Below are 19,188 nucleotides of genomic sequence, written 5' to 3'. Positions count from 1 at the left end.
GACTGCACCTACAGAATACAATGAAAAATCCCTACATCGTAGGATATGTGCTGCTAAAACCACAAACAGTAAATACAAAGCAGCATTTTTATATACAAAGCAGCATATTTTTTTGCCCCAGCTCTAGGGATTTGGGATGTGCATATAATTTACATGACTGCACTCCCAACAACAGGTATATCCAGCACACAGGTACCTTTTCTTCTATATAGCTTCCGTCCCTCACCTCGCCCCTAACCTGGGCTCGGACCAGGGACCCTCTGCACACATCGACAACAGCCACCCTCGAAGGATCGTTACCCATTGCACCACAAAAGCCAAGGCCCTTGCAGAGGAAGGGGAACAACTACTTCAAGGACTCCGAGCGAGTGACATCACCAATTGAAACGCTATTAGCACACACCACTGCTAACTACCTAGCAATTTCACATCGGTTACATTGGTTCGCGAAGCTATAATACCTCTAACTTTGTTCATACTGGACACAGAGGCATATCTGACCCTGGTGAAGTAGATAAAGGACCTCATTGCAACAACAAAAAACTGAAGTATCCCTTTAAGTAAAAACAAAAATATCCATATCTGCAAAATCTGATTTAGTCTGACAGGTAGGCCTGGGGGCATATGAACTGGCTTGACCCAGTTCTTTTTCCACTTCACAGTGCAGCTTCTCTTTGTACGATTGCTATGGTTCCATCCCAAATGGCACACTATTCCCTACATGAATGGAATATGGTTCCATTTGGGACACAGAGTAGCACCATGTCAGAAGGTTTTTCTTTGGCCACGTGCAATACACCTGTTGGCATGGAAGGGTTTTTTCCCCGTACAGGACATCAAACCAACAATGTTAACGCAGAAATGATGGCCAATGTGACCCGACATGGACCACATGTTTCCCTCAAGCAAGATGTACTGTAGTTCTCAGGAGCCAACAATAAGTCCCACAAGAGGGATTTGTTTTTACCACACAGGTACCACACAGGTACTTGCATGGAGTCCAACTGTTGCCCAATACACATATCTGTTCCTCATATAATCTAAGAGTTGTGCCCTTCAATGGCTAAATATGTTCAACTACGTAAGCTATCTATCTACCTGTCCCCCCCTCTCATTGTACCTGTTTTTGTACTAGTCTGCTGTACAGTGAAGTTTACAGAAGTAATAAGTAAATCAATTGATAAGTAAATCAATTGATGTCCTAAAGTGGAGACTGACTGGATTGTGATTCATTTAGAATAAGTAAGTATAGCGTATTCTAGTTTATTTAATGCACATTCCAGCTTATCCAATACAGAAACCCCAGGAGTGACAGTCTTTTTTCAGTCCCTGCAAATTGATTCATAACTGCACAGTTAATGTTGAAAAATAAATACAAACACCCCAAAAATAATATAGGCCCATTCCCCACATTAATTAGAAGCCAAATGTTAAATGATACAACTAAAAAATTCCATTAAACAAACAATGATAATCAATTATACAAAGACAGTCATTAATGAGGAGGCAGGCAAGTACACTTATTTAACATGCCACATACTGCCCAACAGACTAGAGGATTAAAGCTTTTAAGCACTGCAGAAAGATAGTTTTTGTTGATTTGTTGTACAGTACAGTTAGAAAATAAGTGAAATGTATTTTGTAAGGAAGAACTATCCAACCCATACCACCCGGCACATGGGTCGTTTGAGTAAAAAACTAACAAAAACAAGCTCAATACACTTTAAAAGGATTGAAACCAAATATGAAACTGTAGAAATGATAATGGACCTACATTTATACCATTACTTAACTGTGTCCATCTCGCTAATAATCACGTAAATTAAAACCCAGACGGTCAGGGAGCATTAGAAATTCCTATATTTATTTTACCGTTATTTAACGAGGCAAGTCAGTTAAGAACAAATTATTATTTAAAATTACTGCCTAGGGACAGTGGGACAGTAGCTTTTTTACCTTGTCAGCTAGGGGATTCAATCTAGCAACCTTTTGGTTACTGGCCCAACCCGCTAACCACTAGGCCACCCCTATAAACAGTGCATTTGGAAAGTAAATCAGACCACTTGACTTTTTCCACATTTTGTTACATTACAGCCTTATTCTAAAATGGATTAAAATTGTATTCATTGTGCAAATGTATTAAAAAAAAAATACTGAAATAATACTTTTATTCAAGTATTCAGACTGTTTACTCAATACTTTGTTGAAGCACATTTGGCAGTGATTACAGCCTTCAGTCTTCATGGATATGACGGTACAAGCTTGGCACATCTTAATTTGGGGAGTTTCTCCCATTCTTCTCTACAGATCCTCTCAAGCTGTCAGGTTGGATGGGGAGCAATTTTCAGGTCTCTCCAGAGATTTCCGGGTTCAAGTAAGTCCGGGCTCTGGCTGGGCCACTCAAGGACATTCAAAGACTCGTCCCAAAGCCACTCCTGCATTGTCTTGGCTGTCTACTTAGGGTTGTTGTCCTGTTGGCAGGAGAACCTTCACCCCAGTCTGAGGTCCTGAGAGTTCTGAAGCAGGTTTTCATCAAGGTTCTCTATGTACTTTGCTCCGTTCATCTTTCCTCAATCCTGACTAGTCACCCAGTCCCTGCCACTGAAAAAACCTTCCAACAGCATGATGCTGCCACCACCACCATGCTTTACTGTAGTGATGGTACTAGGTTTCCTTCAAATGTGATGCTTGGAATTCAGGCCAAAGAGTTCAATCTTGGTTTCATCAGAGACCAGAGAATCTTGTTTCTTAAGGTGCCTTTTGCCAAACTCCAAGTGGGCTGTTATGTGCTTTTTACTGAGGAGTGGCGTCTGCCACTCTACCATAAAGGCCTGATTGGTGGAGTGCTGCAGAGATAGTTGTGCTTCTGGAAGGAACCGTGCAGCTCTTTCAGAGTGACCATCAGGTTATTGGTCAACTCCCTGACCAAGGCCTTTCTGCCTCGATTTCTTAGTTTGGCCGGGCAGCTAGCTCTAGGAAAGGTTTAGTTGGTTCCAAACTACTTCAATTTAAGAACGATGGAGGCCACTGTGTTCTTGGGGAACTTCAATGCTGCAGACATTTTTGTACCCTTTACCAGATCTGTGCCTCCACACAATCCTGTCTTGTAGTTCTACGGAAAATTGCTTTGACCTCATGGCCAGTTTTTGCTCTGACATGCACTGTCAACTGTGGAACCTTATATAGACAGGAGTATGCCTTTCCAAGTCATGTCCAATAAATTGAATTTACCAAGTTTACAATCAAGTTGTAGAAACCTCTCAAGGATGATCAATTGAAACAGGACGCACCAGAGCTCAATTTCGAGTCTCATAGCAAAGGGTCTGAATACTTGTAAATACTTATAAATAAGGTAAATATGTAAATAAGGTATTTCTGTTTTCATTTTTAATAGATTTGCAAACATTTCTTAAAAAACGGTTTTCACTGTGTCATTAAAGGGTGTAGATTGTTGAGTGGAAAAAAATATGTAATCAATTTTAGAATAGCGTTGTAACATAACAAAATATGTAAATACTTTCCAAATCAAATCAAATTGTATTGGTCACATGCACATGTTTAGCAGATGTTATTGCAAGTGTAGCGAAATGCTTGTGCTTCTAGTTCTGAGAGTGCAGCAATATCTAACATGTAATCTAACAATTCCACAACAACTTCCCAATACACACAAATCTAAGTAAAGGAATTAATCAATAATGTATACATGTAAATATATGGATGTGCAATGACAGAGCGGAATAGGCAGATGCAATAGGTGGTATAAAATACAATATATACATATGAGATGAGTTATGCAGGATATGTAAACATTGTTAGATTGGCATTATTAAAGTGACGAGTGATCCATTTATTAAAGTGGCCAATGATTTCAAGTCTGCATGTAGGCAACATCCTTTCTGTGTTAGTGATGGCTGTTTAAGAGTAGGATGGCCTTGAGATAGAAGCTGTTTTCAGGTCTCTTGGTCCGAGCTTTGATGCACTTGTACTGACCTCTCCTTCTGGATGGTAGTGGGGTGAACAGGCAGTGGCTCGGGAGGTTGTTGTCCTTGATGATAATTTTAGCCTTTCTGTGACATCGGGTGGTGTTGGTGTCCTGGAGGGCAAGTAGTTTGCCCACCACCCTATGGAGAGTCTTGCGATTGTGAGCGGTGCAATTGCCGTACCAGCCGGTGATACAGCCCGTTGACGTTGAGTGAGAGGTTGTTTTCCTGACACCACACTCCGAGTGCCCTCAACTCCTCTCTGTCTCGTCTTTGTTGGTAATCAAGCCTACTACTGTTGTGACGTCTGCAAACTTGATTATTGAGTTGGAGGCATGCATGGTCACACAGTGAGTACAGGAGGGGGCTGAGCACGCACCCTTGTGGCAACCAAGTGTTGAGGATCAGCAAAGTGGAGATATTGTGTCCTACCTTCACCACCTGAGGGCGGCCCATCAGGAAGTCCATGACCCAATTGAACAGGGCGGGGTTGAGACCCAGGGCCTCAAACTTAATGATGAGCTTGGTGTGTACTTTGGTGTTGAATGCTATGCTCTAGTCAATGAACAGGTGGAGGTGATATGATCCTTGACTAGCCTCTTAAATCACTTCATGATGACTCAGCCTCCAGTATTTATGCTGCAGTAGTTTATGTGTCGGGGGGCTAGGGTCAGTTTGCTTTTATCTGGAGTACTTCTCCTGTCCTATCCGGTGTCCTGTGTGAATTTAAGTATGCTTTCTCTCTTTCTCTCTTTCTTTCTCTCTCTCTCTCGGAGGACCTGAGGCCTATGACCATGCCTCAGGACTACCTGGCATGATGACTCCTTGCTGTCCCCAGTCCATCTGGCCATGTTGCTGCTCCAGTTTCAACTGTTCTGCCTGTGATTATTATTATTTGACCATGCTGGTCATTTTTGATCATTTGAACATATTGGCCATGTTCTGTTATAATCTCCACCCGGCACAGCCAGAAGAGGACTGGCCACCCCACATAGTCTGGTTCCTCTCTAGGTTTCTTCCTAGGTTTTGGCCTATCTAGGTAGTTTTTCCTAGCCACCGTGCTTCTACACCTGCATTGCTTGCTGTTTGGGGTTTTAGGCTGGGTTTCTGTACAGCACTTTGAGATATCAGCTGATGTGTCTTGTGTCTGAGTCGATGAATTACTAGTCCACATTGTCTCTAAACTGACACTTCGCTTGTTTGATTGCCTTGTGGAGGGGAATAACCACACTGTTTGTATTTGACCATATTCCCAGTCACCTTTCCATGGTTAAACGCGGTGGTTCTTGCTTTCAGTTTTGCGCGAATGCTGCCATCGATCCACGGTTTCTGGTTAGGGTAGGGTTTATTAGTCACAGTAGGTACACCATCTGCTATACACTTCCTTAAAAACTCACTCACCGAATCAGTGTATACGTCAATATTATTCTCTGAGGCTACCTGGAACATGTCCCAGTCCGTGTGATTAAAACAATCTTGACGGGTGGATTTCTATTGGTCAGACCAGTGTTGAATAGTCCTTAGCATGGCTACATCCTGTTTGAGTTTCTGCCTATAGGAAGGGAGGAAGAAAGTGGAGTCATGGTCAGATTTGCCGAAAGGAGGGCAAGGGGAAGGCCTTGTATGCATCGCAGAAGTTGGAGTAGCAGTGATCCAGTGTTTTACCAGCGTGAGTGCTACAGTCAATATGCTAATCTAATTTAGGTAGCCTTGTTAATTCCTGTCGGCGCAACGCACAAAGAATCCAGGTGGCTGTACCAACTCCGACTGCATATCCCGAGAGAGCCATGTTTCCGTGAAACATAGTATGTTACAATCCCTGATGTCTCTCTGGAAAGCAACCGTTACCCTAATTTTGTCTACCTTGTTATCTAGCGACTGGACATTAGTGAGAAATATACTCATAAACGGTGGGTGTTGTGCACGCCTCTGAAGTCTAACCAGAAGACCGCTCTCTCTACCTATTCTCTGGTGTTGTTGTTTTGGGTCAGACTCTGGAATCAGCTCAAATGGTCTGAGTGGTTCAGACAAAGGAACCGCTTTGGGAAAGTCGTATTCCTGGCCGTAGTGCTGGTAAGTTTACGTCGCTCTGATATCCAGTGGTTCTTCCTGGCTGTATGAAATAACACTTAAGATTTTCTGGGCTAAAAATGTATGAAATAATACCTAAAAGAACTAAATACTGCAAAGTTTTCTAAAGACTAGAAGCGAAGCTGCCTTCTCTGTCGGCACCATCTTGTGAATCCGAATGGACTGTATTGCTCATTTTGACAATGAAGAAATATTTAAAAGAATCTGTGCAGCCCTCCGGACCTTATGGAAGAGTGAATGCGGGCCCTGGGGAAAAATGAGTTTGACACCAATGCTCTACCGGTTCTGCCTCAGTGGATTTTTTTACAAGTTGTAACACACTAATCAATAAAATGCAGACCTATGCACGCTGCAATCAAATTATCACATTAGTAAATCCCATTCGTACACTTCTGTTTGCCTTTTTGGGATTTACACAATGTTATCATTTTGTAAATCCCAAAAATGCAATAAACTATTAAAATAAAGAAACTCGTACACTCCATATATAAACTCCCAGCAATTTAATGGGTATTTACCAACATTTCGGCATCACTGTGCCTTCCTCACAAAAAGGCAAACAGAAATTGGGTGAACAAAATTATAACATTAACAGAGAGAGAGGTGATAATATACATGAGCAATGAAGCAGCCCTATCTGAAGGGATTTTCTGGTTTTCTGAGGGGTAGTTTAGACAGATAGTGAGACTACGTCTCAAATGGCACCATATTGCCTATATAGTGCACTACTTTTGACTAGAGGCCCTGGTCCAAAGTAGTGCACTGTAAAGGCAATGGAGTGCCATTTGGTAAGCAGCCTATGGAACTATGCCAAGATTTAATGTCATACATAAAACATATTCTAGATACCTGAGATACATGTATGGAATATACAACATGAGTAGCTATGAGAATAATACTGTTTTTTAATTTGATCAGAATGAATCCATATTGAGTTGGTGCATTGCAGGGTATCAGACAGGTATTAGCCCCTTGATGCTACACACCTTCTTCCTCACAACAGATACAATTAGCGAGATGCTCCGCTCTTGTTGACACCATGCAGCTATAATAACAAACATGTAGTCAGAATAATAATTATAATCATATCGTCAAATGTTTATTTTAAGAGAATAGTACAATTTTAGCTTGTTATTTTGACAATGTTTTATTGCGCACCATGGACAAGTGCAGTCACTGAGGGCAAAGTAGAAGTATGTATTCAAATATGCCAGCAGTATAACATGACAAAATGCACAGTAAACATATAATTGACCCTTCTAGCCTGTTTAAGACATGAAAATAAATTATTACCATGTGGGGCTGGCTTATACAGTTAAGAAGAGATTCTGAAGGGCCATTTTAATAATGCCCTGTGTGAATAGTGTGTTACAGTACATGCATATTGTTTTACTGACGATGCTGTAATACTACAGTTAATCACAAATCTCACCCTATAGACCCCTTTCGGCTCTGATCAAAAGTAGAACACGAGGGAGCAAGGTGCCATTTGGGAAGCAGATATTCCCTCTACTGTGGGGCTTGTTCTATTCATGGTTGTGAGCAGCCTGCCTGGGTCTCTCCTGCAGGATTTTCAACAGAGGCTGCTGCTCTGCTCCCTCATTTACTGGTCATGCAGTAGAGCCGCATATTGATTGATTCCAGTGATTAAAGTGGTAAATTTAACCAACCTCTGTAGAAAACGCAATAATTGGATTGCCGAAACCGGGATTATATGGAGGCAACATCTCATGTGACATAGCTTCAGCTGAGAGCAATATGAACAAGGCTTAAATACTGCAATGGAGGAGCTCAGAAGTAGTAGTAGCAAGCTAGTACACTGTAGGACTCAGAGAGTAGCTGGGTCGCTCCACCAATTCGGTGCCTTTTGAGAAGTGTAACTTTGTCTGATTTCACATAATATTAACATTCTGTCATAAAAAGCACATCTTGAACTTCTTTATCCCCCCCCAACCAAAAAAAAGAATATAGTAAGTGCCAAATAAAGTAACAGGGTTGACAACTTCATTTAAAAGGAAATGCCGAACCAAAATATATGTTTTGGTATTTGTTTCATTAGTCCATAGTTGACATAGCCCTAAAACGTTTTGTTTGTCACCAATCAAGTTTTCAAGATATATAACTTTCAAAATACAGAAATCATCCCTGTATTTTGCATCATATGATGCTGCATTTCACATTTTCTATCTACGGGACAGGTTTTATGTGTTTTCTCAAACCCCTCAGTTTTCCACCCCTCATTTTTACACTGTGTTTAGATTATCAGATTAATATTTTCACGATATTAAAATGATAGTTCAATTCATGTACAGTGCCTTGCAAAAGTATTCATCCCCCTTGGCATTTTTCCTATTTTGTTGCATTACAACCTGCAATTTAAATTGATTTTTATTTGGATTTCATGTAATGGACATACACAAAATAGTCCAAATTGGTGAAGTGAAATGAAGAAAAAAAGCTTTGTCCCAAAACGTTTAAAAATGGTAAAGTGGTGCGTGCATATGTAATCATCACCTTTGCTATAAAGCCCCTCAACAAGATCTGGTGCAAACAATTACCTTCAGAAGTCACATAATTAGTTAAATCAAGTCCACCTGTGTGCAATCTAAGTGTCACATGATCTGTCACATGATCTCAGTATATATACACCTGTTCTGAAAGGCCCCAGCGTCTGCAACACCACTAAGAAAGGGGCACCACCAAGCAAGCGACACCATGAATACCAAGGAGTTCTCTAAACAGGTCATGGACAAAGTGTTGGAGAAGTACAGATCAGGGTTGGATTATAAAAAATATCAAAAACCTTGAACATTCAATGGAGCACCGATAAATCAATTATTACAAATTTGAAAGAATATGGCATCACAACAAACCCAGAGGAGTGGCTAGAAAATAAAAAATAAGCAAACACGTCAAAAGGCATGTGGAGACTCCCCAAAAATATGGAAGAAGGTACTCGGGTACGATGTGACAAATATAGCTTTTTGGCCATCAAGGAAAACGCTATGTCTGGCGCAAACCCAATATCTCAAATCCCCCCAAGAATACCATCTCCACAGTGATGTTTTTCGTTGGCAGGGGGGACTGGGAAACTGGTCAGAATTGAAGGAATGATGAATGGTGCTAAATACAGGTAAATCCTTGAGTGAAACCTGTTTCAGTCTTCCAGAGATTTGAGACTGGGACAGATGTTCACCTTCCAGCAGGACATACTGCTAAAGCAATACTCAAGTTGTTTAAAGGGACATTTAAATGTCTAGGAATGGCCTAGTCAAAGCCCCTAATTGAGAATCTGTGGTACGACTTAAATCTTGCTCTACACCAGCGGAGTAAGGCAGTTTTGCCTTGAAGAATGGGCAAAAGTCTCAGCGGCTAGATGTGCCAAGCTCAGAGACATACCCCAAGAGACTTGCAGCTGTAATTGCTGCGAAAGGTGGTGTTACAAAGTATTGACTCTTGGTGGGTGAACAGTCATTAACGCTCAAGTTTTCATTTTTTGATCTTATTTCTTGTTTGTTGCACAATAAAACATATTTGGCATCTTCAAAGTGGTAGGCATGTTGTGTAAATCAAATGATACAAACCCCCCCCAAAATCTATTTTAATTCCAGGTTGTAAGGCATCAAAATTGGAAAAATGCCAAAGGGGTGAATACTTTCACAAGCCACTATATTGCTGGTGTAGGAAGCCAATGGCTAAGGCATGACAATTTAGGACGTAAGATGTAGGCTCTGCCTTAATTTGTGCTCTCTGTCACCTCTGACAGCATGGCAAATGGTCCAACAAAACACGAAGGACAGGAGCCGGTATGCCTTTTCCCCCTTTGAGTGGCCAAAATGTCTCTCTCTCTCTCACTCTCAAATTAAATTTAAATTTAAGGGGCATTGTTGGCATGGGGGAAATATGTTTACAATGCCAAATCAAGTGACAGAGATAATAAACAAACAAAAAAGTGTACAGTAAACATTACAATTTAAAAATATTCCAAACGAATAAAGACATTTCAACTGTCATATTCTGTATATATACATTGTTATAATGACGTGCAAATAGTTTAATAAATAAACATAAATATAAGTTGTATTTTCAATGGTGATTGTTCTTCACTTGTTGCGCTTTTCTTTTGGCAACAGGTCACAAATGTTACTGTGGTATTTCACCCAATAGATATGGGAGTTTATCAAAATTGGATTTGTTTTCGAATTCTTTGTGGGTCTGTGTAATCTGAGGAAAATATGTGTCTGTTAAGGCCATACATTTGGCAGGAGGAAGTGCAGCTCAGTTTCCACCTCCTTTTGTGGGCAGTGTGCACATAGCCCGTCTTCTCTTGAGAGCCAGGTCTGCCTTCCGTGTCCATTCTTAATAGCAAGGCTATGCTCACCGAGTCTGTACATCGTCAAAGATTTCCTTAATTTTGGGTCAGTCATGGTGGTCAGGTATTCTGCCACTATGTACTGTCTGTTTAAGGCCTAATAGCATTCCAGTTTGCTTACATTTTTAAAATTATCTTTTTGTTTTCTCATGATTTGGTTTGGTCTAATTGTGTTGCTGTCCTGGGGCTCTGTGCGGTCTGTTTGTGAACAGAGCTGCAGGATCAGCTTGCTTAGGGGGATCTTCTCCAGGTTAATTTCTCTGTACGTGATGGCTTTGTTATGGAAGGTTTAGGAATTTGCTTCCTTTTAGGTGGATGCAGAATTTAACAGCTCTATTCTGGATTTTGATAATTAGTGGGTATCAGCCTAATTCTGCTCTGCTTGCATTAGTTGGTGTTTTACGTTGTATATTTTTGCAGAATTCTGCAGGTGGAGTCTCAATTTGGTGTTTGTCCCATTTTGCGAATTATTGGTTGGTTTTGCGGACCCCAGACCTCTCAACCATGAAGGGCAATTTGACTTCAGATTCTAGTAGGGTGAGGCGGGGTGCTGCAGACCCTTCTAATGGCTTCGCCAATTCTTTGATATATACGTTGAAAATGGTGGGGCATAAGCTGCATCACTGTCTCTCCCCCCAGCCCTGTGGAAAGAAATGTGTGTATTTTGCCAATTTTAACCACACTCTTGTTGTTTGTATACATGGATTTTATAATGTTGCATATTTTTCCCCCAATACCACTTACATAAATGTGTATAGCAGGCCCTCATGCCAAATTGAGTCTAAAGCTTTTTTGAAATCAACAAAGCATGAGAATACTTTGCCTTTGTTTTGATTAACGAGTGGAGGACAGAGGAGCCACTGAAAGAAGAAGTTACAGGTCTGTGAGAGCCAGAAATTCTGCTTGTTTGTAGGTGAACAAATACTTATTTTCCACCATAATTTGCAAATAAATTCATAAAAAATCCTAAAATGTGATTTTCTGGATTTCTTTTCTCATTTTGTCTGTCATAGTTGAAGTGTACCTATGATGAAAATTACAGGCCTCTCTCATATTTTTAAGTGGGAGAACTTGCACAATTGGTGGCTGACAAAATACTTTTTTGCCCAACTGTAGTTACTTGTAAGCTTGATCCAAACATTTCAAACAACTTTCCTAATCCAACTTTAGGTATTTTTAAACGTAAATAATCGATAAAAGTTAAGACGGGATAAACTGTGTTCAATACCGGACGAAAACAATGTGGAGCGAGCTTTCAGGTCGCGCGCCTCAACCATAACAGTACACTAGACTCGACCCTCATTCTGAACAGCCCTACTTCATTTCTCTAAGGAAAATTATCAACCAATTTCTAAAGACTGTTGACATCTAGTGGAAGCGAGTGCCTTAGAAATCTAGATCCATATAGAAACCCATTGAAAAGAGAGTGACCTCAAAAAACAATTTTCCTGGATGGTTTGTCCTTGGGGTTTCGCCTGCCAAATAAGTTCTGTTATACTCGCAGACATAATTTTAACAGTTTCGAAACTGCAGAGTGTTTTCTATCCAAATCTATTAATGATATGCATATCCTAGCTTAGGGGCCCAAGTAGCAGGCAGTTTACTTTGGGCACACTTTTCATCCGGATGTGAAAATAGTGCCCCCTAGCCTTAAGAAGTTGAAGACAATTTCCTCATTCATTTCTGGCCACTTGTAAAATGTTCCTGTTTTGACTAATTTATTAGTGGGTTATGTCTGCTCTATACCCCCTGTTTCACACTTGGTAGTTTGGTGGATGGTTCTATCAGCTCTCTGTAACCTAGAGGGCAACCAGTGGGTCCATCACGTTTATACCATGTTTCTTGTTGGATGACAATGTCTGTATTTCCAATTTATTTGAAGTCTGGGTTCCTGCTCTTTAGGCCAAAGGCAGATGACCTCAGACCTTGTATATTCCAGGATGAGATAGAAGCTTGTGTTCCATAATGGTTAGTATTGTTTTTTTTTGTGGTTTAGGCCAAGACCATCACAGTAGGTGTGAGCAGAGCATTTTGAGCATCTGATGCATACCTCTTAGGTCACAGGATGGGGCTTAGGTGGGTGTAATTGTGGGGGTTGGGCTTGTTGCTCTGCTAACGGCCTGGGCGTTTGTCCTGCTGTCATGTTGAGGTCCTTGCCACATGGGGTGGGCAGAAGGGGCATAGGTCTGATATGAGGAGTTGTATATAGTGTGGCCAGGGTTTGCTTGGGATGGTCTTAGCTGGTTGGGGTGTGGCTGGTGATGCTGTGGTCTGGGTGTTTGTCCTCTTGGCGTGAGTTCTCTCTGTGCAGGTCCTTCAGGAGGGGGGTGTCTCACTGGTCTGGACGGGGTGTCCGATGTTCTGTTGCTCCTGTGTGAGGTGCTGGGGCAAGGATTGAGGGTGATGTCCTTCAGGGTCCGAGAAAATGTTGGGATTGCTGCACAGTCTCGCAAAATGCTTGCATTCACCCGCTGTATGGTGGCAGGGTGAAAGTATTTTAGTGGCAGCAGGGTGGAGATAACCACTTGTGTGTTGGGGAATGTGGAAGAAGCTTTTTCAATCACTCCCTTGAGTGCTGTGGCCACCCTTTCCTGCTGGGTCCTCAGCTCATTTGTGCCCATGTGAATTATGATGTGGCTGGGGGACCCTAGTCTGTCCTCGGACAACTGCTCCAGGGCATGCCTAGTGTTTGGGCACCAGAGTTTAGCCACTTTGTGTTTGGGAAAAAGTATATCCTCTTCGATGTATTTGCAGTTCGAGTCAATGAGGAGCAGAATCTCTGGCTTTTGTGTGTCCTCGGTGGATGTGGGGATTGTCAAGAGAGCTATCAGAGGATCTGTCTCGGTCTCTCTGTCTCTGTGTATCCAGAGGACTGACTATTGAAATGTGTTTTAGTGATGCTATCTATCTTTATGATATCTGTGGTAACTTGTATCTGTACAGGAAGAACTCTAAACCACTCTTTGCAAAGGGATTTTTTTCTTTCTTTAGGAATTCTGCCTTATCTTCACTGGACATCCCCACACACGCCTTTAGATGCTGTGTGATGCTGTGGAGATTGGGCCTGGGTGATCGGCTTACTGTAACTTGCTATTGTTTTCTTGGTCAATTGTGGTTAGTTTAGGTTTGAACGAGTTACACCTTCACATATTATAAATGGAATGAAAAGCCTTTGTTCAGCCTCTGCTCATGTATTTTGCACCTGGAATAAGGTTGTATAAAACATGTATTGTATACTTCCCAGACCCATGGCCTAAATTGGTCTGAAAAGTTAATCCTTTGTCTTGTAAGTTAACCTTAGTTAATGCTTGTTAATCCGTTGTAATTTAAGTTTATGCCTTGTATAGTGCATTTTACAATAATTCAATATATTTGCCTTTAGAATTCCATTCCCAGACCTTTCTTGAGGGCCTATTACTGTAACTCAACAATAGTCTCTTGCATATTGCAAACTCATCTTTATGGAGTCAGATATTCAGTTTAATAGGCTTTGTTCATATGAATTGCATAGTCTTATTATGGGTCGCATGTGAGGTATGTCTATTACATATGATAAATGTTACCCCACTACACAGTCATTGTGGTGTTATTAATCTTAGTTCAGGTACCAGTACAATATGTTGAGCAGGCCCGGTAAGTGATACTGATCGTAACACTAACCATTTAGAAATATGTTCCAAAGCTGATTCAAGCAGAAATCCCATTATTAAAGTGGACAAAAATATATGAAAAGGTATTATATTGGCAGGGCAAGATGAATGACATCATTATCTTTCATTTTAGCTCCTCTCCTTTCACCGACCCTTGCTATATTCATCATCAACATACATTACAACTGTAAATGCCATCAGCTCCTTAACACATTGTAATGAGCAGCGGAATTACTGGCAGACCTGATGCGTAATTCTAGGTACCGTAATCTGTTCAAATTACTTCACGTCTACATTCATGAATTTCGTTGGCATTGAGTTTTGAGCCAAACACTGGAATGAGATAAAAGTTTTTTAGTTTTTTGTTTATGAGGACACCATCACAGTTAGGAGTCTAATCCACATTCATTGTGACACTTCAACCCTACTTTCAAATATGTTTCCAAGTCCAAGTCATGAAATTGAATGATCTAATTGCTACATACAGGCACACAAGCATGCACGAACGCAGGCGTGTTCGCGTGCACGTGCGCGCGCGCACACACACACACACACTATTCACAATCTGACATGCAGAGTGTCTGTATTATGCCAGACATCAAGTTTGTGCTTTAGGCATGCTTCATGGTTAGATCAACATGATAATTGTCAACTACTTTGCTGTGTCTCTATGCATGGCAACCTTGATTATTTTGTAGGTCACGGAACATAATTCTCCCTGATACTGCATGGTGCAGGACATGCAAGCTATGGAGTCTGTGGTTCTAGATTAGGAGTTAATTAAACATTGGCTGCCAACCGTTACCTGATCCAATTGAGCTGTTTTACTATAGTGGCCACCATAATAGTGGTTAGGGAGATAGGTTGTTACACACTTATGCAAAGTAGGTGACTCCCGTGCTACTGCTCTAGGCTACCTATGACCATTGTTTGCTATGCCTAACACAGTGGGATCACAACGAAGTGCCTGAATCTCAAACAGTTCGGCATTGGAAATTGAAAATCTTACTTTGTTGTTGGTGGATGCGGTGATCAATCAACAGATAAGACTTACTGAAAATACTTTTTAGGACTTAATGATAGGTTCTTACTGAAATGGCCAAAAAGTTAAACGGAACTGGTCAGGGAAAAGCGAAAACGACTGCCCTTTCGCCAAAATTATTTTATTCACTCATAGTCAAATGAGAGACCTTTACAATATAAGTGGTAAAGAATAAAATGTGGTACATGACAGTGTGGTCCCTTTTTCAAAAATGTATTGCATATTCGTACAATGTTTTTCCCCAGATTAGAGGTGTTATTCTACTGTAATCAATTCTCTACACTGTACATTGTGGCCACTTTAAAAGTAAGGGATACTGGGGATGGTTGTAACACTTGCAATTACTCCAATCAGGAGTGAGGAAGAATCATGTGATTCACTGTGCACAAGCTCAGTTTAGTCCTAATCCCTCGTGTGAAAAAGCAAGTTGCAAATGTATTTTTGTGATGGCATCAACTGATGTGTAGTTCCATTCACCAAACTTATATCAGGTTTATAACCAGTCTGTGTAGAGATATTTGATGCAAATTAGCAATGCTAAATGTTTAACATTGACAGTAGCTGAAATAGAAGCTAGCTGATGGCTGCAAGGGTTAGGGTTTGTTGGAACAACCTGTGAGAAAATGTTACAACTCACCCAGAGTAAAGCTGAATGTTTTTGGTACATGTTTTCTTTTATTTTCAGCTTTGAATAGATCATGGAAAAGAAAGACAGACAGGTGAGTACCTCTCCACACTTTGAACATAGCGTCAAATGATGTAGCAGAGCAGGGGAAGTCAATCAGATCGATTGCAAAGTTGCATGGCATATACTATGTGACCCTGTCCAGATTCTGCAAAGAGATAAAGAAGCTACTGGAGAAGGGGTCAAGAGAGCTGTAGGCTACTGTAGTGGAAACAGGGACTTCATGTATAAGCAGGAGCCAAAGTTGCAAGAGTATCTCTTGAGGGCAGCCGAGTTATGACCACTGTGCCCACTGCTATCCAGCCCACCTCCCCAGCTGTCTCCCAGGCCGCCTCTCCGACTGCCTCCCAGGCCGCCTCTCCGACGGCCTCCCAGGCCGCCTCTCCGACTGCCTCCCAGGCCAACTCCAACTGCCTTTCAGGCCACCTCTCCAGCCACTTCACAAGGCACCTCCCCACATGGAAACATCTGATTACTCTTCAGATTTCAACCCAGTTGATGCACGCCCCTTCCTAAAATCAGGGCCCAAGAAATTACAACAAAGAGTAGGAAGAGGAGAAAGACTGATTTTGACGGATACACCCAACAAGCAGGCATTGGAAGAAGAGCATAAACAGTCAAGCTCTCAGAAGGCAAAAATAAAAATTGCCCTGCCTTAAACTGCTGGAAAGAAGCAAGTCAAGACAAACCACACTAAACATAAAAAAAAAAGACAAAACAAAGCACATTGAACCAGACGATTCAAATTTCTCCAACGAGGAACACTTCTGCATTGTGTGTATAGAGCACTTAACAATTCCAAGTCCAAGAAGTTCTGGGTGGTGCTGGGAATGCAAATTATGGGTCCACAAGCCTGCACCGCAGGACATCCATACCACTGTCACAACTGTGACTGATTAATTGAGCATGTCCAACATTCAGACACACACACGCATGCACACTCACAGACACACAACACAAAAATGTAGGTGTTTTGTTTAGCCAAGTTGTTGTTTGGTTGAGAAATATCATTTTAGTGGAGGGTAAAATAGTAAACATTTTACTATTTGTTATTTCTGCCAAACAAAATGTTAAACATGGCAATGTTGCTCTCGTGATCTCAATGAAGGCATTCAATAATTATGCATTTTTTAAAATTATGTTACAATTCACCCCAAGCATTGTTACAACTAACCCAGACCATGGGGTACATTGTAACACTTCACTCCTTGTATTTAAGACAACACCATGCATTTGCAGTTTGATTTACACCGTTTGATTTATAAGAAAAACACACATTTGTAAAGAACAGATGTAGGTCGTTTGTATCAAGTTTTGAATACACTACCATAAACAATCTCTGAGAAAACTGACAAAAAGGTGAAAATTGTTACAACCATCCTCGGTCTCCCCAATGAGGTCATTTCTAAACCTTTCCCTTACCATAGGGAGTTTTTCATGATTTAGTTTAGTACACGGCAGTGTATGGTTCTTTAGAAAGCCTTAGCAACTGGCCCCCTCTCGTGACATTCCTACGAAAAGGACATGGGTCTGCAGTGTGGTTCTTTCAGGACAACCAGCACAGTGGTGACCCACTGAGCCACAGCCTTTGTAAATACACCATAAAGCCCGTAAACCATTCCAGCTTTATGTGGGTCCAATGTAACCCACATCAAAGTGGGTTGGGTGTATAGGGGGGGTGGTTGTGATCTTGAACAAAGGCTGTGTGTTATTTCCTGTGACAGAAGTGGCAACACACACACACACACACACATCAGACACATACACACGGGCACACCGAGATCGAGAAAGAGAGAAAGGGAGAGAGAGAGAAATGTTTTCTTTGCTTCCATTTGAAAATGTAATAAATTATATCCTATAGTCCATTACGATGTTACAGAAACATTGCTGCCTTTTTCAAATATTGAAAATAGCATAAATCGCTCAACATCATAACCCAAACACACTGTATATCTACTTTGGTTCTGTAGTGTGCTGGAGTGTTTTCAGTTGTTATTTATGTACTTCTCCCAAGGTCAAGCTGTCGTGTACACTTCCTAGTCAACTGTTGTCAAGGAACCTTGACACACTTTTTTATGTTCATCACAGAAACTCTCCAAAACCACAACTTTTGTGTTAGTCATTCATAGCTATTAAAGTGAGGTCTGCCATGATGAGAGACAGGATGCTGCTGCTGAGCTCAGCAAGGAGGGTTTATTAGTGATTGAGAGGAAGGAGCGGTTCTTGATTTATGGCTCATCAACTGGTAGCAGTTTTTCTTGCAGATAGCAATCGCTCAGCATTGGAATTGTAGGACATTATCTAAGTGTTGAGCGGGCAAGTCTTGCCTTCATTATCCCCAAAGGCTTTCCGGGCTTTTATTTCCGTGTAATAAATAGGTACATTGCTGTGTAGCCGATGGAAGATGCTTTAAGTTGGTAACGCATTGCATGCACCTATAAATCGGTATTTGCATAGCATACAGTTGAGCAGACATGTTTTAAGATTTCCACAAAAGGCAAACATTTTGTTGGGTGTGGAAAGTAATGGGCCTCTTATAAAGAGATTTCATGCATCAGTTAAATTATCGAAGACAATAGCAGAATATTTTTTAATACCACACAAAATGCAGGCTACAGTGGAACTCGCTATTCCGATAGGATCCATTTTTTATAATAATAATTTAGTTGATCATTATTGTACATAAGTGCCTGTTATTGTATATATAGCCTGTTCAAAACTTTTGTGAAGGTTTAAACCAGTTCACAAGTGTTTTGTTGCATTATTTTTCAGTCGTTTTCTTTGGCCAAATGAAGTTCCAAATGTGATGTTGTGTTTGCCGTGATACAATATCCTGCGAGTATTTTCCCCATAAACAATGGCTTGACCTACTTTTCATATAACCTACATGAAGTTTAGAATCATTTGTGAAGGTTAACTGTGGTGTGGCTATTATACTGCAGGCCTATGATATGAAGGCAGCACACACTGGCACTCCACCTGACTCCTCGCAACTTAGATTAGCAAGTGCATACATTTACATTTGCTCTGTTCCACAAAGGGGAATCAAACCCACAACCCTGGTGTTACAAGTGACCTGCACTACTAACTGAGCTTACTGGAGAACAGGTTTTACACTCAATGGATAAGATACATTTCTCAAATAACCAATGAATTGAAATCCTCCCGGTTTTCTGTCTGGCACAGGGTTTATGTGTGCCGGTAGCCTAATAGCCGGCATTTGGCAAAAAATAAACACATTTGAAGACGATAAATAATATTAGCACCAGCCAATTGTCCTGGAAAATAAAATATATATATTTTGCGAAATAATTATTTTTAGCCTATTCATTGATGAAAATATCAGTCAATGGAAATACATTTGACAG

General features: G+C 41.0%; 1 protein-coding gene across 1 annotated transcript in view; it reads right to left on the bottom strand.

Annotated features, from left to right (window-relative positions):
* The window catches only part of LOC118374542 (cadherin-12-like), a 190,806-nt gene that overhangs the window by 70,647 nt on the left and 100,971 nt on the right, over positions 1 to 19,188 (bottom strand). The gene's annotated exons all lie outside the window — the stretch shown is intronic.

The sequence above is a fragment of the Oncorhynchus keta genome, chromosome 4 (assembly GCF_023373465.1).
Source record: "Oncorhynchus keta strain PuntledgeMale-10-30-2019 chromosome 4, Oket_V2, whole genome shotgun sequence".
NCBI lineage: Eukaryota > Metazoa > Chordata > Actinopteri > Salmoniformes > Salmonidae > Oncorhynchus > Oncorhynchus keta.
The sequence above is the reverse complement of the archived record's forward strand: the minus strand, read 5'-3'. Positions and strand labels throughout refer to the sequence as shown.